Source organism: Choloepus didactylus, chromosome 22 (genome assembly GCF_015220235.1).
Source record: "Choloepus didactylus isolate mChoDid1 chromosome 22, mChoDid1.pri, whole genome shotgun sequence".
Classification (NCBI taxonomy): domain Eukaryota; kingdom Metazoa; phylum Chordata; class Mammalia; order Pilosa; family Megalonychidae; genus Choloepus; species Choloepus didactylus.
The window spans coordinates 41,495,773-41,519,177 of record NC_051328.1 but is presented as its reverse complement, the minus strand read 5'-3'; the positions used below and the strand labels follow the sequence as shown (position 1 = coordinate 41,519,177).

The window sequence follows — 23,405 nt, the reverse complement described above, 5'->3', positions numbered from 1 at the left end:
TGACCAGTCACGACCTTGACCTGATCTGTCAAGGTCATGAAAGACAAGGAAAGCCTGAGAAACTCTCCCAGACAGGCAGAGACTAAGGAGACAGGACAACTAAATGTAATGAGAGACCCTGGATGGGATCCTGGAAGAGAAAAGGACATTAATAGAATAACTGATGAAATTCAAACAAAGTCTGTAGGTAGTTGCTGAGCATGGGCTCAGCAACATGGACTTCCACTTACCAAGGCCGACCTGGCTACAGCTACTGCTGAGTGTCCAATCTGCCCACACTCAGTCCCCGATATGGCACCATTCCCCAAGATGATCAGCCTGCTACCTGGTGGCAGGTTGATTACATTGGACCATTTCCATCATGGAAGGGGCAGCAATTTGTTCTTACTGGAATAGACATATACTCCGGATATGGGTTTGCCTTCCCTGCATGAAATGCTTCTGCCAAAACTACCATCCATGGACTTACAGAATGCCTCATCCACCGTCATGGTATTCCACACAGCATTGCTTCAGACCAAGGAACCCACTTCACAGCAAATGAAGTGAGGGAATGGTCACCTGCTCATAGAATTCTCTGGTCTTACCATGTTCCCCATCAACCAGAGGCAGCTGGTTGATAGAACGGTGGAATGACCTGTTGAAGACTCAATTACGGCGCCAACTAGGTGGCAATACCTTGCAGGACTGGGGCAGTGTTCTCCAGGAGACTGTGTGTGCACTGAATCAGCATCCACTCTGTGATGCCATTTCTCCCATAGCTGGTCCAGGTCCAGGAATCAAGGGTCCAGGAATCAAGGGGTGGAAACAGGAGTGGCACCACTCACTATCACTCCTAGTGATCCACTAGGAAAATTTTTGTTTTCTGTCCCTGCAAGCTTAAGCTTTGCTGATCTACAAGTCTTTGCTCCAAAAGGAGGAGTGCTTCCACCAGGAAACACAACAATAATGCCATTGAACTGGAAGTTAAGACTGCCACCCGGCCACTTTGGGGCTTCTTAGGTCTCTGAAATCAACAGGCAAGGAAGGGGATTACTGTACTGGCTGGGGTGATTGATCCTGACTATTGAGGGGGAAATAGCACTGCAACTACACAATGGAGGTAAAGAAGAGTTTTCCTGGAATACAGGAGATCTCCTAGGGCGTCTCTTAGTACTACCCTGACCTGTGATTAAAGTCAATGGAAAACTGCAAGAGCCCAATCCAGGCAGGACTACCAATGGCCAAGAAACTTCAGGAATGAAGGTTTGGGTCACCCCACCCAGCAAAGAACCACGGCCAGCTGAAGTGCTTGCTGAGGGTAAAGGGAACATGGAATGGGTAGTGGAAGAAGGTCGTGATAAATATGAACTCCGGCCACGTGACCAGTTACAGAAACAAGGACCATGATGGCATGAATATTTCCTCCTTGTTTTGTTATGAGTATGTTTGTATTTGTCTGTAAAGCAAATATTTTTGCTTTCTTCTCTGTCTTATCCCCTTGTCATATGACATAAGCTGTATTGTTCATTTTGCAGTATTTAAGTTAAAGGAAATCAATTTTAAGAGTTAATGTCATCCAAGGACTTGCACCCTATTCTGGAGAGATTTAGTGAGTTTCCAGTTGTGTGCTAGACAGTGGAGTACTGTTATACGAAATATATGTCTGTTATTGCTCTCTACTTAGAGATAAAGTATGGTTTTAGGTGATGTGTATAGCTGCCAAGTTGACAAGGGGTGGACTGTGATGGTTAGGTTCATGTGTCAGCTTGGCCAGGTGATGGTACCCAGGTATCTGGTCAAGCAAGCACTGGCCTGTTACTGCAAGGACGTTTGCGGCTGCTTAATAAACCAGAAGGCTGGTTTATTAAATCATCAGTCAATTGGCTGCAGCTGTAGCTGATGACATCAACGAAAGGCATCTTCCTCAATGAGAGAATGCAGTCAGCTGGATTTAATCCAATCAGTTGAAGACTTTTAGGCAAGACAGATAGAGGACCTTCACTTCTTCGGCTGACCAGCGAAACATTTCCTGAGGAGTTTTTTGAAGTTGCCAGCTCGTTTCCTGAGGAGTTCATCGAACACGTTCATCGAAGTTGCTAGTTCACTGCCTGAGGAATTTATCGAACATCTTCACTGGAGTTGCCAGTTTGTTGCCTGCCCTATGGAATTTGGACTCAGCATACCCACAGTTGCGTGAGACACTTTTATAAATCTTATATTTATAGATATCTCTCATTGATTCTGTTTCCCTAGAGAATCCTAACTAATACACCAGTGTTGACTCTTTACTTTTGCAAACTGTGCCATTGCTATGTAAGAAATTAACATAAGGGCCACTGGGTGACGGGTGCATGGGAACTCTACTGTCATTGCAACTTTTCAGTTAATTTAAAATTACTGCAAAACAAAACATTTATTAAAACGATTACCCAGCATTTCTTGCAGCTAGGGATAGCCAAATTACCCCATTCTGGCCAATGAGATGGGGTTGGATTTCTGGAAGATCTGTTGCTACTCGGATAAAATCTTGGCACACAGCTCTTCCCCTGCCTCTTGGCGCCTTCTCTGTGGCTGTGGTGCCGACAGAGTGCATGCATCAAGGACACAGTGTGCAAGGCCAGGGGGAGACCGGGTTCCTGGCAAGTTCTTTCAGCTGCTGCACGAGCCCTGGACAGCCCATCTCCGGGATTCTCATCCCACAAGAAATTCCAACCACTGGGTCAGGTTTCTGTGATAGGCAGCAAGGCCAACCTCATTTGTATTAGGTCTATCCACACGAAGTTGCCAATATTTGGTTGATTTGACCCACAAAAATGGCAGTTTCACAAGGCTCAATCTACCGAGGACAATTTCTTTTTCTTAGTGTCATTGAATCATATTCATCAACTCTAAGACTAAATAATAAGGAATAGCAAACTGTCTCTTTCCGAATTTCTTTTTCCTTGGGGTAAGGATTTGGCCTCTGAAGAATCATAATACTGGTTTTTAAAGTTTGTGCTTTACCAAGTTTTATCTTCTTGATTCAGATTCAGTAAAAACGTTTCTCAACCTCCCACTATCGTGTGCACTAGATGCCATAGAAAAACCAGTTCTTACTGGTGTTTTTTTTAAAAATACCTTCCTTCCCAGCAATTCCACTCCTAGGTATACTCAAATGCTTGTGCATGACTGTCCCTGGCAGCTACTCACAAAAGCCAACATGTGGGAACAGCCCACATGTCCATCAACTACTGAATGATCAACCAGAGGTGGTCTAGCCAAATGACGGAATATGATTCAGCTGTAAAAAGGAACAAAGCACAGACACATGCTACAATGTGGATGAATCTCAAAAACATTATGGTGAGTGAAAGAAGCCAGACACCAACCATCACATCCGGTATGACACCATTTAAATGAAACGTCCAGAATAGGCAAATCAAAGAGAAAGAGAGTACAACGGCGATTGTCAGGGCTGGGGGAGGGAAGAATGGGGGTGACTGCTAATATTTGGGGCTTTCTTTAGGGCAGTGAAAATGCTTTGACCCTAGATAAAGGTGCTGGTTGCACAGCATCAAGGATGTACTAAACACCATGGAATTACAATTAAAATGGTTAAATTTAAGTTATGTGCATTTCACCCTAATAAAAAAATACTTTTCTTCAATGCCTTTAAATACATCATAAATGTATCATCATCCTACTAAATGACTTAGAATTGAGATCAAACAAAATAAGGCCAAGCCAGCCAAGGAAAGATGGTTCTTAACGCATAGATTTTTACATCACCAGTGTTCCAGTTACTGAATGCTGCATAATAAACCCTAAACTTTAGTGCCTTCAAACACTGACACTTGTTGTGTTCACAAATCTGCAATTTCGACTGGACTTGCCCAGAACAGTTGGTCTCTGCACCACGTGGCATTACCCAGGATTCCTTAAGGACTCACAGAAAGCTCTTCTCACTCGCCTGCCTGGAGCTTGATGGTAGCCCTGAGCTCAGGTGGGGCTGGGTTAGTACACCTGCACGTGGTCCTTCCATGTGGCCTGGGCTCCGCACAGCGTGGTGGCTGGCTCCAGGAGGTCCTGGTGGAAGCTGAGCCACCCTTCACGGTGTAGCCTTGGCTGTCACCCAGTGGCATCACTTCCACCGTGGTCACGGGCCTGCCTAGGCTAGGAGGAGGCGGAGGACCCTGTCTCCCTGGAAGGAGAGCAAGTGGGCTCCAGGCGCTGCTGCGAGCCTGGAAAACGCAGCCCAGCACCTCCAGGATGTGGCGGAGGTTGATGTTCTTGCTTTTAAAGGGTGGAAACGCAAAGCACTGTGAAAAGTCTCATGACTCACGTATAACTGGGAATCTAACAGTAGTTTGGGGTTGATGATGGAAATGGTCTCTGGGTTTTCACCATAGAACTTAGGAGTCAATTCTCTGTACTCTCATTTGTGTCAAATGATCACATGGAAGCACTCAACAATGTCCCAGTCCATGGAGCTCTGTTACTTGAATGCTAAAAATCTCTCTCACCAGCTTCCTCCCACTTGCGGCTGAAAAGAACAACCTCTGGGTGATTATTGCCCAGAGATACATTTAGTTAACTCCATACGCACTGCAAACAGACTTAAAACATTAAACACATCTGTGTTTACCCAATCAATAACTTTACCCTTCAAAACAAAAAAGAGAGAGGGAGAAAGTGAGAGAGGGGAAGAAAAAAATTCTATCCAATGTTGTTTGGAATAAACGCTAGCATTTTTTTCTTGGGATGAAAACCACTTCGTCTTAAGGCCAGATTTCCTGAAAACATACCCACAAATATGTGGTCTCCTCGGGCAAAAAGCAAGAGATTGTTTTTTGTGGCCCTGGAAGCCTGACCTTGAAACTTCATCTGGAAATCGGGGTGCTGAATGGAGTCAGTTGTTGAAAGACAATGGAGGACAGAGCCACCCCCCAGAACTGACATCCTTACGCGGCTCCCCCACGCTGAGGGCTAGATGGGCTTCTTTCTGGCAACCCCACTGGATTTCTGTAACCACTTGAGCGGTTTCCTCTCCCAGGGAGCCTGGGCAAGATAAGAAGCTGGGGATCTCACGGTATCCCCACGAGCTATGATGCGCTGCCGGTGTGGAAGTCTTGGTGAATTCTACCCACTCTCCTGTGTCCTTCTCCACCCTCTTCCCACTTTCCTTTTCACTTTAAATTTCAGCATGTGTGGGGTGTGGGTTTCAACCCACACAATTCATTGTGGGTCCCACCCCCCAAATACGCTCATGCCAAGCCCTGGTATCTGTGATTGTTGAACGTGCCCCTAATTGGAAATAAGGTCACTGTGGATGGAGTGAGCTGAGGGTGCACAACAGCGCACCCCAGTGCAGCGACTGGTGCCTTTTAAGAAGAGAAACTAAGACAGACACGATGGGGAGCCAGCACAGAGTTGGGGTGATGTTGCCCAGCCAAGGCACGCCCGGGGTGGCTGGCACTCCAGGAGCTGGCAGAGGCCCAAAGGAGCCTCCCCTGGGGCCCCAAAAGGGAGCGGCCCCCAGGACTAAGTGAGAACAAATGTCTATTGTCTTAAGCTCCCCAGTTTCTAGGACCTTCTAGTACAGTCCATTGACACAAAGCTCAAGGTGAAGGTCAGTGTATATTTAAAAAAAAATGAAAATAAAAAAAATTTAAAATGAGAGAAAAAGAAAAGCCTACTGTTTTCACTGCCCCCTACGGAACACGTGATCCATTTGTATCAATCGGTGGGAAGGTCAGAGGTCGTTTGGCCCTGGCCCCTAGTGCACCCCTCCAGCCCACTCCTTCTAGCACTGAAAATGCCCAGGGAATGAACCCGCTCATCTAATGAAAATGGAAACGTTAAAGTCTACGTGTTCCTTGTTTCTTGGTGTGATGTAAAGTCCTATTGGAACTCCGTCTGTTGGTGATTTGTATCTTTATGTTAGTATCTAATCTTCACTGGAGGGGCATTTTTCAAATCTGTAAGACCAAAGCTTACAATAAGTTCTGGAAAGATTAAAGAGCTGCCGTAGCCGATGGCCGGCCGTGCTTAGCATCACCCCTGTCCCCCTCAAATGGGGCTGACTGCTGGTTGTGAAGCAGGGCCTCCTGTGCGATGTGAAAGCCATTTGCAGGTTAGAAACGTGCTGCTGCAGTGGGCGCGTGTCCTCACAGCCCTGTCCGAGGCGGCCGCACCTCCTGCTGCAGAAGCCACCGCCGGGCGTGTGCTCCGCCTCTGGGGCTCGGCCCCTGGCTGCATTTCTCGCTTCTGCAGCATGGGCAGCTCAGCCAAGGAGGGGCCAGTTCGTGCATCCCTCCAGGGGGCCGACTTGCCTGCTTGTGGTCCAGCCCTCTCCCGCACCTGCGCTCTCAGCAGGGGGACGGAGGGGCCGCGGGTGGCTCCGGCCACCGGACCCTGCGGCCTTGCCCCCGGCCCTCCTGCTGGCTCGCTGTGAGTCTGCACTAAGGGCTGATTCAGGACACAGGAGCAAGCCAGGCGGACCCTGCGCCAGGGAGCCTGTGACCTAGTGAGCAAATGGGATGCCAACACAGCTCAGAGTCGTGACCCAGGAGCACGTGGGGACTGGGGGCAAGAAAGAGAGCGGAGTCGGGGGCTCCTTCTTACACAGGGCTGCAGGAAAGCCCTTCCCGCAGGGACGGGGAGCGGTAAGCAAGAGAAGGGCAGGGGTGGCGGGCTGCAGGCAGAGCAAACACGGGGAGCGTCTGTTTCTTCCCGCCTTCGCGGCCCTCCGCGCCACGTGACCCAGTGTATCTTTGTTTGCCGGCTGTCCTCCTCTACTTTATGCACAGCCGCGTCCCCACACCCAGCACAGTGCCTGCCACACTGACGGCGCTCAGTAAATGTTTGTGAAACACCTGTGGGGTGAATCCGACCCCAGACACCCGCAGGAAGCCTCACTGGAAACGGACATTGCTCTGGTCCGGGGCACGTGCCGAGTGATTTTCTGCTGGGAGAACCCATTGCCCCGCCGTGATTAACATCATCAGAACTGCTCTAGAATTCTGCTCCATCTCCTGGAAGGGCTGTTTTGAAACACCTCACACGACTTCGTTAGCTCTGCCCCATATGATAACTCAAGCCACCAGCTCCCAGGCGCAAACTAGCCCCACACCGGCGTCACTCCCGTTCACCGCCCTGCTCGCCTTGGCAAGGCAGCGTGAGCCGAGGCTCTGCAGGGCGTGCAGGAGCTGGAGTTTCTGATGAGTAAACCAAACAACCCCGGCAACTTGCAGGTGCCTGCTGGCTGCACCCGGAGCAACTCTGCACTGCTAGTTTGAAAATGCATTTATGGTTCCTTTCCCCGAAAGTGCTCCAAGTGCAAATAGAGAGCTCGGTTCCACGTGAAAGCTTATTGTCTGGACTGTCATGGGATGAACTTGTATGTTTTGAAGATTCCGTTGACCATGTGGGCCTGTGGTGGCCGACAGGATAGATCGTGAATTCTAAACCCACGGCCAAGAGCCGTGGCCACAGTGAGTGATGGCATTCCCAGGTGGGGAGGTGGGGAGAACCCCCAAGAGCTGGTCCCAACCCCAGGGCGGTTCTGGGAGGGAGAGTCTACCCCACCATGACCCACACACACACACTTGGAATTCAGACACAGTATGTGGAAAAAAAATCATAAAAACAGGCGTTGCCCTTTGAGACAACAATTCTGCTTTTTGGGAATTTATCTGAAGGCAATAACTAATGATGTGGTGATAAAAGATTTCACTACAAAATGTCCATGAGAAGATTGTATATAATGTTCATAGACTGGAAGGAAGCTGAGTGCCCTCCAGCCAAGGGTGCGTGAAATGTGGCACCCCTGTGCAGTGAGCGCTGACCACCTCTGAAAGATGCTGCCGACGGGTCGGCAAGCAAGGACCCACAGGCCAAATCCGGCCCACAATCTGTTTTTGTAAATAAAAGTTTTATCAGAAAACACCACACTCATTTCTTTACATACTGTCTCCAACTGCTCTGGTGCTACAAGAGCAGAAAGCTGTGCAGCAGAGTAGACATGATGACACCAGTTTCTCACAGAGCCTAAAATATGCACCCTCTCACCCTCTACACACAATGTTCACCAATCCCTGCTACAGGATGAGAAGAAACATTCATAATGTTTTGCTGGGTGAAGAAATATTTTACAAAGTGGTGTGATTATCACAATCTCATGTACAACTTCAAAGAATAGACACATGTATACATACATATGTAGTGATTTTCTGGGCCGGGGAATTTTGAATGGTTCGGGAGAGCTTTTCTGTATTTCCTAACTTTTCTGCAATGAACCTGTGGCACTTGCATAAAAATAAATGGGAAAAAGCACAGCAAAACGTGGAGTAGAGAGAGCAGCACCAGGCTGCAGACTGGGGGACCCAAGTAGATCCACATTCCAATCCCTCTGCCCCTAACAAGCAGTGACCACAGATCTGACTTTCAGCCTCTGAACAGCACTTGCCTCCTCCCTGGGGGAAAAGAGGAGACTCGGTGGCCCAAGGCCTCAATAATGAATGGGGCGGCCGTGAGGCTCCGAGTGAAGTGACCACCCTTCACTGCTCTACGGTCATGCTGTCCAACGGGGCAGTCTCCAGGCAGGGGTGCCTATTTAAATTTAATTAAAAGTAAACAAAGTGTAAGATTCTGTTCCTGGGTGGTGCTAGCCACCTTTCGTGGGTGTGATGGCACCTGTGGCTGCCGGCCGCCACCTCGGAGGTGCGGATGTGGGATGTCTCCACAGCCGCAGGAAGTTCCACTGGACGGCATGGCCCAGAGCTTCACAGGCTTGCAGCAGTGGAGGGGGTGCCCAAGGCCACACCCTGCATCCTGGACTCTCTCCTCCCCACCCTCCCCCAGCCCACCTGACCCCACCACACACAGACAAATCCTAGGCATGCTCTCAGAACCAGATTCAAGCCCATCATAAAGGGTCAGGGCAAGGCTGTCTCTGGGTCCCTCTCCCAGCCTTTCCAGCCCTGGAAGTATTGCCTCTGAGAGCAGAAGGGGTTCAGAGTGCCACTGTCTGGTGTTCCCCAAGGTGGATGCCATGGGACACTGCTCCAGGAGAGGAGCCCTGATGAAAGAGTCCTGGGGCCCAACACACTTGGAGACAATCCATCCTCACCCCGATGACCATGCTGGCCTGCTCTCCGCAGTCCTCAGTGGCCACCAGGCCCATTCTGGCTCAAGAGGGCCGGGCGGGCACATCTCCCCCCGGCTCCACACTCAGGGATGTCACAAGGGTCAGCCACGGGGGCGTATTTACACCACAGAAATCAGCAAATGCTACAGACCAGAGCTTTTTACACCTTTACCGGCAGCCCACTGACCCCCACCAGCCCTGTTTCTCTTTTTGTGCTAATTTTGCTCTATGCCCGCTAACATCCTTCAAAGTTAGCATCACATGGATGGCGCTTGGGAAAGGCTGGCTGTAATCCCACAGACAGGCGTGCAGAGGCTCCGAGGGGGCCGGGAGCAGTGCAGGCTCCCTGTGTGTTCATGGCAGAGCACTTTCTAGAAAGAAGGGGTTTCAGGGTCTCCCTGAAATGCTTAACACGGAACAGCACTCAGAAGTGGATGAATTTCAGGCATCGTGGATCAGGGAAGACGACTGGGCTGGAGCCTCCTGGGGCTTGTCAACCCCGGTAGTGGCCATGCCCGCAGCCAGCCCTGCTCTAGAGAAGAGGGAAATACCCATGCCTCCTTTCGTCCTGCCTCGCGACTGTCCAGCCTCCTCTCTCATCGTGGACAGGATCCCCTTCCTTCCAGCTCAAATCAACCATGAGGTGTGATGGGCGAGGCCCCAGATTTGGAATCAGAGAGGGGCATTCTGACGCTCTCCTGCGGGGGCTTTCAGCTGGGCTCTTGTTAAAACAGCGACCACAGACTTAAACGCGTCCCGGCGTTGGTCTCAGTTCTGCCTGTGGTTTTTCATTCGGGGCCAAAGACTGGGGATGGCAGCTAAGACAAGCAGAAGCCCAACTCAGCAAGGAGAAAGTGGGCGGATGATGGTTCTCAGCAGTCAGTCCCCAGACAGAGCATCCTGCTGCCTGACCCTGCTCTTCACATTCAGGAGAAAGGGGACCTGCAGGCGTAACCCAAGAGGCACTTCCATCCTAAGTGACTTCCATCAGAATCAAGGGCAGTATCCCCTGTGGAAGCCACAGGGGCCAGGCCGGGCCAGGCCGGGCCAGGCACGTGGTCAGAGCTTGGGGCCTGGGCCCCCTGCCCGAGCATGAGGAACAGCCACCGATCGTCCATCACAGAGCACGAGCATGCCAGTCCACAGGGCACAGAGTGGGCGGCTCCCTTGCCAAGATCTGGGGCCCACCTCTGGTCAAACCCCTAACTTTTAACCTGAAGCAAGATCAGTTTCCAACAAGACAGCGTTATCTGCGCAGGTGTCAACAAATGAAGAACGGTGCCCATGGCCCCACTGAGCCCCCCGCCTGGGACCTGAGGAGCTGTCCAAGTGGGCAGCCCGGAGGCAGCGCCTCTTCCTGGGATGTGGGAAGGCCGTGCAGTCGGCTGTGACTGTGTGTGCACGGCACAGAGCTCCCCAGGGGGGCGTCTTGTCCGCACATGGCCTCTCCACAGCCCTTGAGATCAGAAATTCCCAGCCCTGTTCACGGGCAAGGTAGGAGGCTCAGCTGGGTCACGGGGTCTGAGTGGATGGACACCATGTGTGGGTGGAAAACCAAGGGGTTCTTATGCCCAACTCGGTTTCTTCTCACTCGCCAGCAGGAGAAGCCCGGCCCCGTCCTGCCCTCAGGGAGACACAGGCTCTGGCGTCCAGCTCCCTCTTTGCATTAGGTGGCATGTTTGGTCTTTCTCAAAGATTCTCTATTTTAAAGGATGGGAGGAATTAGCACATTGTACAGTAAAAAATAAGCTTACATTTGCTCAGATTTTAAAACATTAAATGTTTTGCTGGCTTTTCTTGGCTGGTATGTTTAACAAAATATGGTCACTGGAATCCGAAAGACTATGACTCAAAAGAGCTCCCTGGGTATTTCCAGAACTTTATTTTTTTTTGTAAGAATGATTTCAGCTTGTCTTGCTCCCTGGCTCTCTGCAGATCTTTGGGCTTGACTATTGGCAGTACCGCAGTGGCCAAGGTGAGGTGGGAGTGGATTGCTCTCTCCCATGGCGTCCAAACTTGTGCACAGCTCTGCTCTCAGAAGCCCCCAGGGCCCCGGCCCCTTCTGTCTCCTTGCTCCTCCAGCCCTAGGGTTTCGCTGCTGCCACTTGGGTCAAGGTCAGGGAAGCTGGCACCACATCTGCACTCCAGCCCCAGAGAGGAGGAGCTGGGAGAGAAAGGCACCGGCAAATGCTGCCTCACTTCCCAGCATGTCACGTGGCCCAAACTTAACCCCAGAACCATGCCGGCTGCCAGAGGGCCGGGAAAGCGTCCCTGTCCCAGGCAGCCTGGGCCCGGCTAACACTCCCTTACTGTGAGGATGAGGGAACAGTTGCCAGGGAAGGAGCAGCCTCTCCGTGCTCTCCCTCTCCCTTGGCCTGGACGCCAGCCTAGTCATGTTGCTCACGGGGCAGCCAAAAAGAGTTTGGATGTAGCTGAAGAACCTTTCACAAGGCTTTGGTACTGAGTGGGAGAAGCCAGAGCCAGAAGGCCATCTGATGCATGACCCCAACTACATGAAACGCCGAGAACGGACAAACCCACGGAGACAGAAGGTAGACCAGTGACGGCCGGGGGCTGGGGCAATGGGGAGAGGGGGGTGGCAGCTGAAGGGTTCAGGCTTTCTTTCTTGGGTGATGAAAGTTCTGGAATTAGCTGTGTTGACGGTTGCACAACTTTGTGAATACACCAAAAACTACTGACTTGTACACATTAAGAGGGTAAGTTATGTGCCAATTTGAGAACAGACTTTGATAGCCAAGTTCAACCTGCAGCTCCCAGGGCCCCCGGAGAGCCCAGCCTCTGCTGCTACCCTGGCCCTGGCCCCGGCCGCCTCGTCCTGCTGAGCTCCCGCACTGGCGACTCCTGCTCTCTCCACACCCGGTCACTGTCGGAGGCGGGAGACAGCGAAGCAACGAAGACCCTGCCCTTGAGAAGCGCGCATTCTAGCGTGTGTGGGGAGGGTGGACAACAAACAAACGCTTCTCCTATCAGAGCGGCAACGTGCAGAGGCCTGGGGATGGGGTTGGCATCTCATGGAGGGGCTTAGGGAAGGTGTCCCTGATGCAGGACCTTTCTGCAGACCCCGGAGGACGGTGAGGAGGGCGGCTAGGGGAGGAACGTTCTGGGCCGAGGGAGGCCCCTGGGCAGAGGGGGGCTTGTGCACAGAGGGAGCAGCTGGGAGCCGTGAGGGCTGGGCAGGGGCTGGGAGGGTCGAGGGCCAAAGGACACACCGCCTAGACTTTTGCTTCTGTCCACGTGAGAGGGTTTCCGGCAGAGGGGCCCCCAATCTGACAAGCTGCCGTGTAGGGCCAGGGTGGGAGCGGGGTGCAGCAAGGGGCTGGTGCTCTCCCCTGGAGAGACACCGGTGGTTCCGAGCCGGGACGGAGTGTGGGAGTGTGAGAGGTGGCCTCGGTCGTGGTGGGGCTCCACGGGAGACCTCCTGGGACCTGCTGACAAACGGGCAGGAAGAGAGAAGCCCCAGTGCCTCCGAGGCCCAGGGCCGGGCATGTGCCAGGCTGGAGTCTCCCTGTACCGAGGGGGACACCGGGACGGGCAGGTGTGGAGGGAGCATGAGGCGCTTGCTCTGGAAATGCCACGTCTGTGGGGCCGTGGGACAGCCAAGTAGACATGACCCTTCTCTCCCCAGAGCTGACAAGGGAGTCTGGGGTCCAGTCTGGGGCTTTTCTGGGCCCAGCTGAACAGGGCCAGTCACCATTCTTGGGTGGTCCCAGCTCTGTGGACCTGCACGAGGAGACGGAGAGGGCCCCACCATGAGCATGCTGGAGATGGGAGGCGAGGGGGAGTGAGCTGGGGCGCCTGTCCTGGGTGGAAGGGGGAGGAGAGGCCGGCTCCCACAGCCACATGGTGCCCGGCTCCAGCCTGACTGGCCCCGGCCTCCCTCAGTGCTAAAGCTGGGCACGCAGGCTCAGGGGCCCCCAGCATGGGCTTTGGCCAAGCAGACCCAAGAGCACATCTCTCCACACGGACCTCAGGCTAGTCACCAACGCCCGGTGCCTCTGTTTCCTTGTCTGAAAAGTAGGCACAGCAGTGCCGTCCTCCCAGAGCTGCCCTGAGTAGAAAACGGGATGTTCAGAGAGAGCTCCGAGCAGCGCTCAGGACGTGGTACCGGCGACCAAGGCTCTTACTCCTCCTGCCAGGAACTGGGGTTGGGGCCCAAGGGCCATCGCACGCCTTTGGAGAGAAGCGAAGCGCCTTACGCTTGGAAGGTGGTTTACGACGCTGCCTTTGGGTGTCTCTCGGGTGAGTGGCTGCCATGGACCAGCCCCACGCCCCGCGCCGGACAGAAACCCCTGCCCTTGAGCTGATGCTGGAGGCAGCGTGGGGCTAAGAGAAGGAAGAGAAGAGGGGACAGCAAAGGCTGCCCTGAGGGTGGAATAGCATGAGCCCTCAGAGGTTGGGGGTGGGGGTTTGTGGCACTGGGATCCCCAAAGGCACACCCGGGATGGGGCAGCACGAGGTGCTCACACAGGGAGTGACCTGCTCAGACTTGGGCTCCAGGGAGTTCACTGGGCCCCACTGTGGAGAGGGGACGCGGGGGCAGCCAGGGCCGCAGCACCCACCAGGAAGCGCTGAGAGCCTGGCCTGGGTCCCAGCCCCCACGGAGGGGCATGGGTGCTTTGTGGGGGCATATGCTTATGCTAAGTCCTGCACAGGGACAGGTCACTTCATCTCTCCAGGAATCCTGCAATACCAACATCGTGATGCCCCATCCACAGCAAGACAAATGGGTGGAAGTCTAGGGAGGGAGATACGAGCCCATGAGCCACGTGGCTGTGTGCAGGCGGGAGGGCGCATGGGTGGCTGGGGGCCATAGGCCCCGGCTTGGTCACCTGGGTTGACCCTGTGGGTTGGGGCGCAGTGAGGTTGGGGTGCCTGCGGGACTAAAGGGAGAGACTGGGGCTGGGCAGATGGATTTGGAGCCACTGGTGCACAGGTGACCGTGAGGAGGGAAAGAAGATGGTCCCAGCATCAATCTCTCCAGCCAAGAGAAGCCCAAATCCCACTCAGCTTTGTACTGCAAGTCCCCATGCCGCGTCCTCACCGTGGGCAGGCTTGGAAGCTCTTGTCCAGGTGAGAGTTGGGGGGTTATGGCTCAGAGAATGAAATAAATATCCACAGTCCATATTAATACAAGCAAATGATTAAAGGTATAAATAAGTGGGAAAGAAGAGACAATTCCAAGTGATTTATGCAGATACTCTGCCCTCCCAGGGTGGGCTGCACTGGGTGACTTCCTTCCAGAGGGTGCAGCGTGGAAAGCGGGGTGGGGGAGAGTGGCTTTCCAATGGGGAAAGCTGACAGATGGCCTCAGCCAGCTGCTCAAGGTCAACATCGGCAGTGGAAAGGCAGGCTGACGGGATGTCCTCTTGATAGGATGTGATGAGAAAGCACTTTCCTTCTGGGGGCTTCCTCCCCTGAACCCATAACCCCAATCTACCCACCAGGAAAACAGAAGAGAAGTTTCAGTTGCGAGGCATCCCGCACAATACTTGGCCAGAACTTGAAACTGTCAAGGCCATCAGAAGTGAGGAAAGTGTGAAACTCTCCGAGCCAAGAGGCGCTGAAGGAACCTTGGCCACTAAATGTAGTGTGGGGTCCCGGGTGGGATCAGGTGGAAAGTAAGGAAATCTGGGTTAAGCATGGCTTTAGTTAACAATCACACATCATTATTGGCTCGTTAGGTTGTAATGAATGCACCACACCATTGTGAGATGCCAACAACAGGGGGTCACCGTGGGTTTGGGGAGACAGGGACTTCATACCACACCTTCGCGGTTTTTGTTTTAAACTTGAACACTTACTGAAAATAAAATAGAAAGAGAAATTTTAAGAATAACCATGGTCTTGGGGCTTCAGGGCCACGACTCGAAGGGTCCGCTGTCAACACCTGCCCGTGGGTGGAGGGATCCTGGCAGCCTTCTCGGCATCGGCAGCCGCTGGCAGCTGTGTCTGGGCGGCCGCAAGCTAGGGGCCTCGCTCCCGGCAACTCTGAGACAGAAAATCAAGGCCAGTTTCAGAGGGCCGGTGTCCGTGCGAGGGGAGTGGGTTCACCGAGGACAGCGTGTGCTGCCCTCCCCCAGCCTGGGGGCGGAGAAGGGGCTGTGTTGCTCAGAGTTTCCCACGCAGCCTGCAGGCCCCCCGCCCAGTGCAGTTAGTCCCTTGCCTGTCCCTAACATCCCCGACAGCTGTGGTGGCTGGAGCCCCAGGCGGCTTATCAGATCGGCACCGAGCTCGGCACTGATCCGCGGGAGCCGTGGCGAATGCAGCCTCAGAGCACACAGTCCCCTTGGAGCAGAGATGCAGCTACACTGGTCTGGGCCCAGGTTCTTTGTTGGTGTGGACACTGCCTTTATGGCACTTGAAGCACGAGGCTGTGGGGTAACTCACGCTTTGGGCCACACCGTCCCCCACCCCATCTCCAAACACCAAATCACTGTTTCGTTCCAGAAAGTGCCGTGGGGTCTGGCTGGGCCGTGTATTCGCAGTCGGGGGAGGTGGCTCGATTTGGGCATCCCAAGCTGGGCCTGGCCCAGGCTGCGGCCCTGTCACTGGTTTTCTTTCCTCTCCATTTTAATCCCCAGAAATCCGGCCAGGACGAAGAGAACTTGATTCAAATCAGCAGCTGCTGACCTCTGATGGTGCCAGGTGCATTCCACCTCCACGTGGAGGTGTCCTCCCTCCCATTTTCCAGGTGAGGCTCTGAGAACGTGAGGCTTTGTCCTGGGATCGTGAGGCTGGTCAGAAGCAAGGCTGGGGGTCGAACTGCAGGCTGAACCAAATGGTTAGTTTACTGGGGACGCTGCAACAAAGAACTGCAGGCTGGGGCTCCAAACACAGACGCTGACCCTCTCACAGTCCTTGGGGCCAGAAGTCCAAAGGCATGGGGTCGGCAGGCCCTACTGCCTCTCCCTGGCTTCCGGCACTTACCGGCAAGCCCCAGTAGTGTTCCTGGGCAGGGGGCAGCAGCTCTCTGTCTCTGCCCCATCACAGGGCAGTGCCTCTCGGCCTCTGCCAGTGTCCACATCCTTTCCTGGAAGTGCACTAGCCACTGGATTTAGGGCCCACCCTACTCCCCGATGGTCTCGTCTTAACTTGCCTATTTCCAGCTGCAACACCCTTTTTCCAAATAGGGTCACATCATGAAGTACCCGGGAGCAGCATTTCAAAGTATCTTTTGGGGGACCCACTTGGACCCCTAACGCCACATCATTCCAAGTTCCCACAGGCACCTGATAGCGGACACAGAGGACCTCTCTGAGCCCCTCCCCGGGCCCCTCTCACAGAGGCGTTGCCCACCACAGGGATCCTCCAGGGCTGCCTCATGTGAATGCCAAGCACTTTTGTTGTTTAAATAGAAAAGAATATTTTATTCACGTACGAGCCGTCCTTTCCTTCCTCACTGAGTTTGAGGCCAGGAGCTGACATACCAGTTTTACACAAATCATTGTCTGTGTTATTTACATACAGTTCCACTCGTTTGATTAAAAAGAAGGCATCTATCTCTACCTCTGGAAACTGGAAGTCTTGTCTGAAAGGAAACTAATTAATTAGGTGATAGATTAGATTAGATTAGATTAGATAGAAACGATAGAAATAGATATGGTTAGATGGATAGATGATAGATAGATGGATAGATAGATAGACACATTATTATTAAAACTATGTATCAGAACTGAGCACACCCAGCTCCCAGATCGTGGTTTCTAACATATTATCCAGTAAAAGAAATGAGGTCTCCTTGGAGCAATGGCTGATTCTAGGACTGGGCGAGTAAATACACAAGATGTGCCTGGAGCATCTTGCAGTGCCTGAAAGTAAGGAAGTACACGAAAAAGAAAAAAATCACAAAGATGGGGGCATGTCAAAAGGACACAGGAGCCAACTGAAAGAGCTCCCACTGGCCAAAGCTGGGACGATTTGAGCAAAAAGATAAATAAAGTAATATTGGATTATAACTCAAAGTATAAATTAAATATCCATGAGTCCATACTGAAATAAATAAATGATTGAACAAATAAATAAATGGAGGGGAAGAGACTATTCTCCCATGCAGAAGAATTCCAAATAATTTATTCAGATATTCTACCCTCAAGGAGATGGAGCTTAACTCCCACATCTGATGTGTGTCTTCCCACCAGAGTGTGCTACAGAAGAGGGGAAAACTGACTGACAGGACCTCAGCTGGGGGCTCAAGGTCATCCTTGGCAGGGATCAGGTGTGTTGACAGCAGGGACTTTGCCAGGATGGGATGAGAAGGGCACTTTGCCCCTGTGGGCTTCCCCCAGGAACATCTAACCCCCGTCTATCCATGAGAAAAACAGCAGACGGATGCCAGTAGAGGGACATCCTGCAGAACAGCCGACCCGCACGCCTCAAAAAATCAAGGTCATCACAAGCAAGGAGAGTGTGAGAAATGCCACAGCTAAGAGGAGCAAAGGAGATGGGACGTCGGACTGTCACATGGGGTCTCGGAAGGGGTCCTGAGGTGGAGAAAGGACATTGGGGGAAACTACGGAAATCTGGATAAACTATGTACTTAGTTAATGAGAATGTATCATACCGATCTGTCGGCAGTAAAATGTGCCACACTAAGGTACAACGCTAAGACAGTGGGACTGGGTGAGGCGAGATGGAACTCTGTGCTATCTTTGCAATTTTTCTGTAAATCTAAGGCTATTCTAAAATTAAAAGTTTATTTTAGAACACTAGATCAGAACTTAGCCACTTCTATATCTTAAATATGTATAGCTAAGTCTGGGTCAATTAAATCTCAATCATGCTGTTTCTTTAAAACCCTCAGAACTCACAGCCATGGACCCCTCCCCAACATTCCTCCCATCCCCGCCATGGGGGTCCCTAATCTAAGTCACTTCCCAAGACCCTCTTTTTCAACAACCCAAACTTCCCCTTGACACCTTGTGATCAAATTAACACTTGTAACCAAAAGTTCCTGCTGGACCCCAAGGGAGAATCTTCCAGGAAGCACAAAGATTTTCTCCCAGTATATATTTGTTTAACTCTGCATTTATTGTTTGGGCTGTAGGTGAAGCCACTGAGCCTCACGCCAGGGACGACCGTCTGGCTGCCTCCTCTAACCCGGGCGTGGAGTTGCCAACACGGCGGCCAAAGGGGCAGAGCTGCTGTAGGGGGAAGCATGGAACAGAGGGGCAATGCTCAGTGCCAGGCCCAGCAGAACAGGGTATGCGTCCCAGCCCTGCGGTGTATCACGAGGCCTTGGACCTGATGTGCGCGCACCCCACCCAGGCCTCCTCCACTCTCACATCTCTGTCCACACCGAGGACCTCCTACTGCCAGCCCCTGGGCCCTGTGGTGGGCTCCCCTGGCTGCAGAAACGTGCTCACCATGGGCACAGCCCCCAATCCAATAAAGATGAGCATCCTCACTGGGGCCCCACGGAAGTACTCACTTGTTAACACATCCTAAGGGGCTTCCCTGTCTCAATTCCCACATCCCTCTGGTGCTTACAGGGATCGCCCAGGATGGTGACAGCCACAGCCATGCCCCCCAAAGGCCAGAGCCTTTGTGTGCCCCTCCCTCGTTGAATCAGGACTGGCCTGAGGTGGCCAACAAACCACCTTAAATGTGGTCCTGGGTGACTTCTGAGGCTAGGACACGGAGGCCTTGCAGCTTCCATCTTGGAGCCCTGAGCTGCCACGGAGGAGCCACTCGGCTTCCTCAGGCTGCCATGAAGCAGAGAACCCTTGGGGGCTGACACCAAGAAAGATGCCAGCTCTGGCCTACAGAGTCATCCTAGCTGGGAACTCCGACAAAGTGCAGCAGAGATGAGTTGCCCCCACTGGGCCCTGCCCCAATTGCAGATTTATAAACAAAATAAATGATTACCATTGTTTTAAGCTGTTAAGTGTTGGGGTCATTTGTTACGCAGCAATGGATAACCATAACACCAGCCCCGTAAACGACCTGTCCTCAAATACTGATCTCTGAGCTGGCCTCTGGGGCCATACCCAAGGCAGTTGTGAGGATCAAAGGAATAATGCAGACTGTGTTTGCACTCACACGCACACAAAAGCCGGTGACTATTAGAGCCATTATGTTCACCAACACAGGGAAGCCTTATGGAGAAGTTCGTCAACACTTTAGAGCAATGCACCACAAGTGTCTGTTTAGAGCCCAAAGGGAGTAAAGAGATTGGCAATGGATAGGGAGCAGGGAGAGTGGAAAAAGTGGCTTGAACCAGACCTTTGCAAGATGCTCAGTGTTTCTCTTGGACCAGAGTCAGTAATTAAAATGTAACTGGAGGTACATATTATTCACATGAAATGATGCTTTACGCAAGGTCACGGCAAATTGAAATCACCTGGCGGGAGGACTTGGGACTGTGAGACCGCTGGTTGGGGCCCCAGCTTGGCCCCACCACCCCAGCCATCGCAGCCTCTGTGGAAGTGAACTGCAGATGTGGGGGAAGGGGGCCCACGCCTTTAAAAGAGGAAGAAAAAGTAGGGATTTCAACCCGGATCTCAACCCACAGTGGGAAGACGTGCCACAGTGGAGCTGCCAGAGACGAAGTGGTCTGGCTCCTGCACAGGAGACCCCAAAGGAGGGGCGCCCTAAGGCAAGATCAAAAGAGGGCCTGGGAGGCCTCAGGGAGCACGCCTGGGGAAGCCAGTGGAGGTCTCTGGGATGCCTCTCTCCCAGAGCAGGGGTCTGTCTGGGACAGTGAAGGGCAGCCTGGGATGTGGGATTTTCCTGCCCCATAATGGACTCTTGGAACCTTCTGGGTGACTTGGGACAGCATCCCCATCACCCTGATGCCTGCAGTCAGGCAGGACCCCAGCCTCGAGCTCAGTGTTTTCAGTGAATCATCTCATTTCAACCCCCCCACCCTTAGGAGTAAGCATCACCACCCCCACTTTCCAGGGGAGCAAACCCAGCCCCGGGAGAGAGGTGCCAACTGCACCAGAAGGGCCGCCCACCTGGGGAGCTCTGGATTCCCACTGCAGCTGACGCCAGAGCCCGTGTCCTAACATCAATTTAAGATGCACTTTACCTGCAATGAAGTGTAGTTTGGTGAATTTAGACACAATTTTACAGTCACGTAGCCACCCCCACAAGTGAAGTTAGAATGTTTCCATCACTCTGGAATGTTCTTTCATCCCTGACCCCAGGCATCACCGTAGATTAGCTTTGCCTTTTCTAGGATTTCATATAAATAAATCCTACAGTATGGACTCTCTCGGTGTCTTTCATTTAGGGTAGTACTTTTGATACTATATTTGCGTTATTGCATTAACAGCTCGTTCCTTTTTCCAGTTGAGTACTGTTTCATCACGTGGATGTACTAGACTTTGATTACAAATTCCACTATGACTGGGCATTTGAGCTTTTCCTGGTTTTCATATTTTGAACAAAGTGGCCATGGACATTGGAATACAAATTTTCATGTGGACATAAGTATTCATTTCTCTTGAGTAAATATGTAGGAGTGAAATAGCTGGATTATATGATAACTATATTTAACTTTATAAAATATTGTCCTTCTAGTGTACACTCTCAAGCCTATATTTTTGACCATTATGCTGGATTGCCCGTTTGAAAGCACTGGCTCTTTGACCTCCCTCTGCTGCTTGTGCACTGGCTGAACTTGAGAAAATGATTTAATTTCTTTCTAAGTTCCATCTCCTGTGAGATGACACATCTGAACCATTGGATCTTAGTCTTCAGAAAGCTAAGGACTCTCTCTTTTAACATGGACTCCAGAATGCTTCCACCAAACGAACCACATTACATCATGAGCTCACAAGGCTCTTTGCTTTAGAGCCGGGCAAGGAGTTTGAGAGATGGCGTGGTCTGGAGAAAAGCATGCACCTGGGGTTTGGCAAGGCCTGGGCTGAAATCCCTCCTTTTCCAGAAACTGGCTGTGTGACCTTAGGAGGGTCACTTGGCCTCTCTGGCTTCAATTCCTCATCTGTAAATGGGACTAATACCAGCTGGGTGGGATTATTGAGGTAGAAAAGCAAAAACATATGGAAAGACTTGAACACACACAGTACACATTCAATAAATTGTGGTTACTGTTGTTATTAGACAGCATTTGTTTTCTAATTAGCTTCCTAATTAATAAACTATGCCTTTACTTTATCATTCTGGATATCACTTCTGCTAAACAAGGCTGCACATTATTGGCTAGTAAAAGATTGTTTTCATCCTTCCACGTGGTCTTGTTAAATTGTCCTGATTTCCTGGAGTGGGCGGGAGCTGAGGCTGAAACCCCTCTGAGGTGAAAGGTCCCACGGCAGATTGATTGATTAGTGGCTGGGGAGGGAGGTCATGACGGTGACTGCAGGGGTGGGGCATGGGGGGTCGTGACTCCCACCCCCCACTGCTGTCAGGAGTTCCTGGCTCTTCCCACCAGGTGGCCTTGTCTCACCCAGGCCAGCTCCTTCCTGCCCACAGCCCACATGTGGGGGATGGGACCTTGCCCTCTTCCCTAAGGGGACCCCCAGGGCCTCTGAGAGGCCCCTGACTCAGGAGGAGGGGCCCAGCAGACCAAACCCTGGTCTCCACTGGGGTAACCCCAACCTCCTCTTCTGCAAGATGCCCAACCCCCAGGCCTCAGGAGCTGGGTCCCCTGAGACATGGGATTTCGTCCACGGGATCTACCCAGTGAAGTAGATCTCCAAGGAAGTAGGGGAGCGGGAGAGGGCAATCAATAAACATAAATTATTTTTTACTCTTTAAAAACTGGGTCCTTCCCCCTCAGACTTGTCAGAACCACCCAGTTCTCCAAAGCCTAATCTAGCAGGTGACTCTGAGCTGGTGGTTCTCCAACTTTGCTGCCCACCAGAACCCCCTGCAGAGCTCGCAGGACTCTCCTTGTTGAGGCTGCATTCCAGACCCAGGAAGTGGGAATCCCGTCTCTCGTCTCCAGGGCAAGGGCAGCTCTGTGGAGGAGAAGGGCCCTACAGAGAGCCAGTCCATGGCCAGCCAAGGAGGGCAGGGCTGTGCTCTCCCCCAGCCCTGCTCGGGCCTTCCTAAGGTGCTTCCTTCACTGACTCCCTGCAGCTGGACGCAGCCGGCCCAGAGCTCGCCCTTCCCTTGGAGCTGGGTAGTGGACACAATGTCCCCCAGAACATCTCACTTACAGGAAGGGAACTGATAAAAGTAGACTGATGGCAGACGCCACGTGCTTTATCTCTTGCACTTTCAAAAATGAATAATGAAGTAAATATAAAAAAATCAAAACACTGCAGAGGTGTAATTCCCACCTCCCAGATGCAAAGAGTGAGTCTCAGAGACTGGAGGGCCGGCCAGAGGTCCACAGCTGGTACCCAGCAGGGTCAAGACCCAAATCCAAACTGAGAACTACCCAGATCCAAAGCCAGCTTCAGAGGCACCTTGAAGCTACGGAGTCCCCTCCCTGCCTGGTTTTACCCCCATGACCACCCCACAGGGTCAGGTTTGGATGGAGGGGAAAAGAAAGCTCAAAGAGGTCAGCTGACTTGCCTAAGGTCCCACAGCAAGTAAGAGGCCCAGCTGGGATTCAAGCCCAGGGCTGACAATGTCACAGTCTGTGCCTTTTCACCCGAGGGCTAAACCCCTGCCCATAAAGTATCCATTCTGCCAGCATGGAGGGTTTTGTACAGACTCTGCTCCCAGTGCCCCCAGCACAAAATAAGGCGAGGGCCTAAAGAATCCGGGGCCTTGGGAAAGCCCTCCTTTCTGGGTCATGGCTGCCTGTCCATGCCCTAGCTCCGTTTTTTGTTTTTTTTTTTTTATTAAATTCAGTTTTATTGAAATACATTCACACACCATACAATCATCCATGGTATACAATCCACTGTCCACAGTATGATAACATAGTTATGCGTTCATCACCACAATCTATCTCTGAACATTTTCCTTACATCAGAAAGAACCAGAACAAGAATAAAAAATAAAAGTGAAAAAAAAACACCCAAATCATCCCCCCATCCCACCTCATTTGTCCTTCAGTTTTTATCCCCATTTTTCTACTCATCCATATACTAGATAAAGGGGGTGTGATCCACAAGGTCTTCACAATCACACTGTCACCCCTTGTAATCTACATTATTATATAATTGTCTTCAGGAGTCCAGACTGCTAGGCTGGAGTTTCGTAGTCTCAGGTATTTACTTCTAGCTATTCCAATACATTAAAACCTAAGAGGTGTTATCTATATAGTGCATAAGAATGTCCACCAGAGTGACCTCTCGACTCCATTTGGAATCTCTCAGCCACTGAAACTATTTCGTCTCATTTTGCATCCCCCTTT

General features: G+C 51.9%; 1 long non-coding RNA gene across 1 annotated transcript in view; it reads right to left on the bottom strand.

Annotated features, from left to right (window-relative positions):
* Window positions 1-23,405, bottom strand: part of LOC119518618 — a 43,857-nt gene that overhangs the window by 1,353 nt on the left and 19,099 nt on the right. The gene's annotated exons all lie outside the window — the stretch shown is intronic.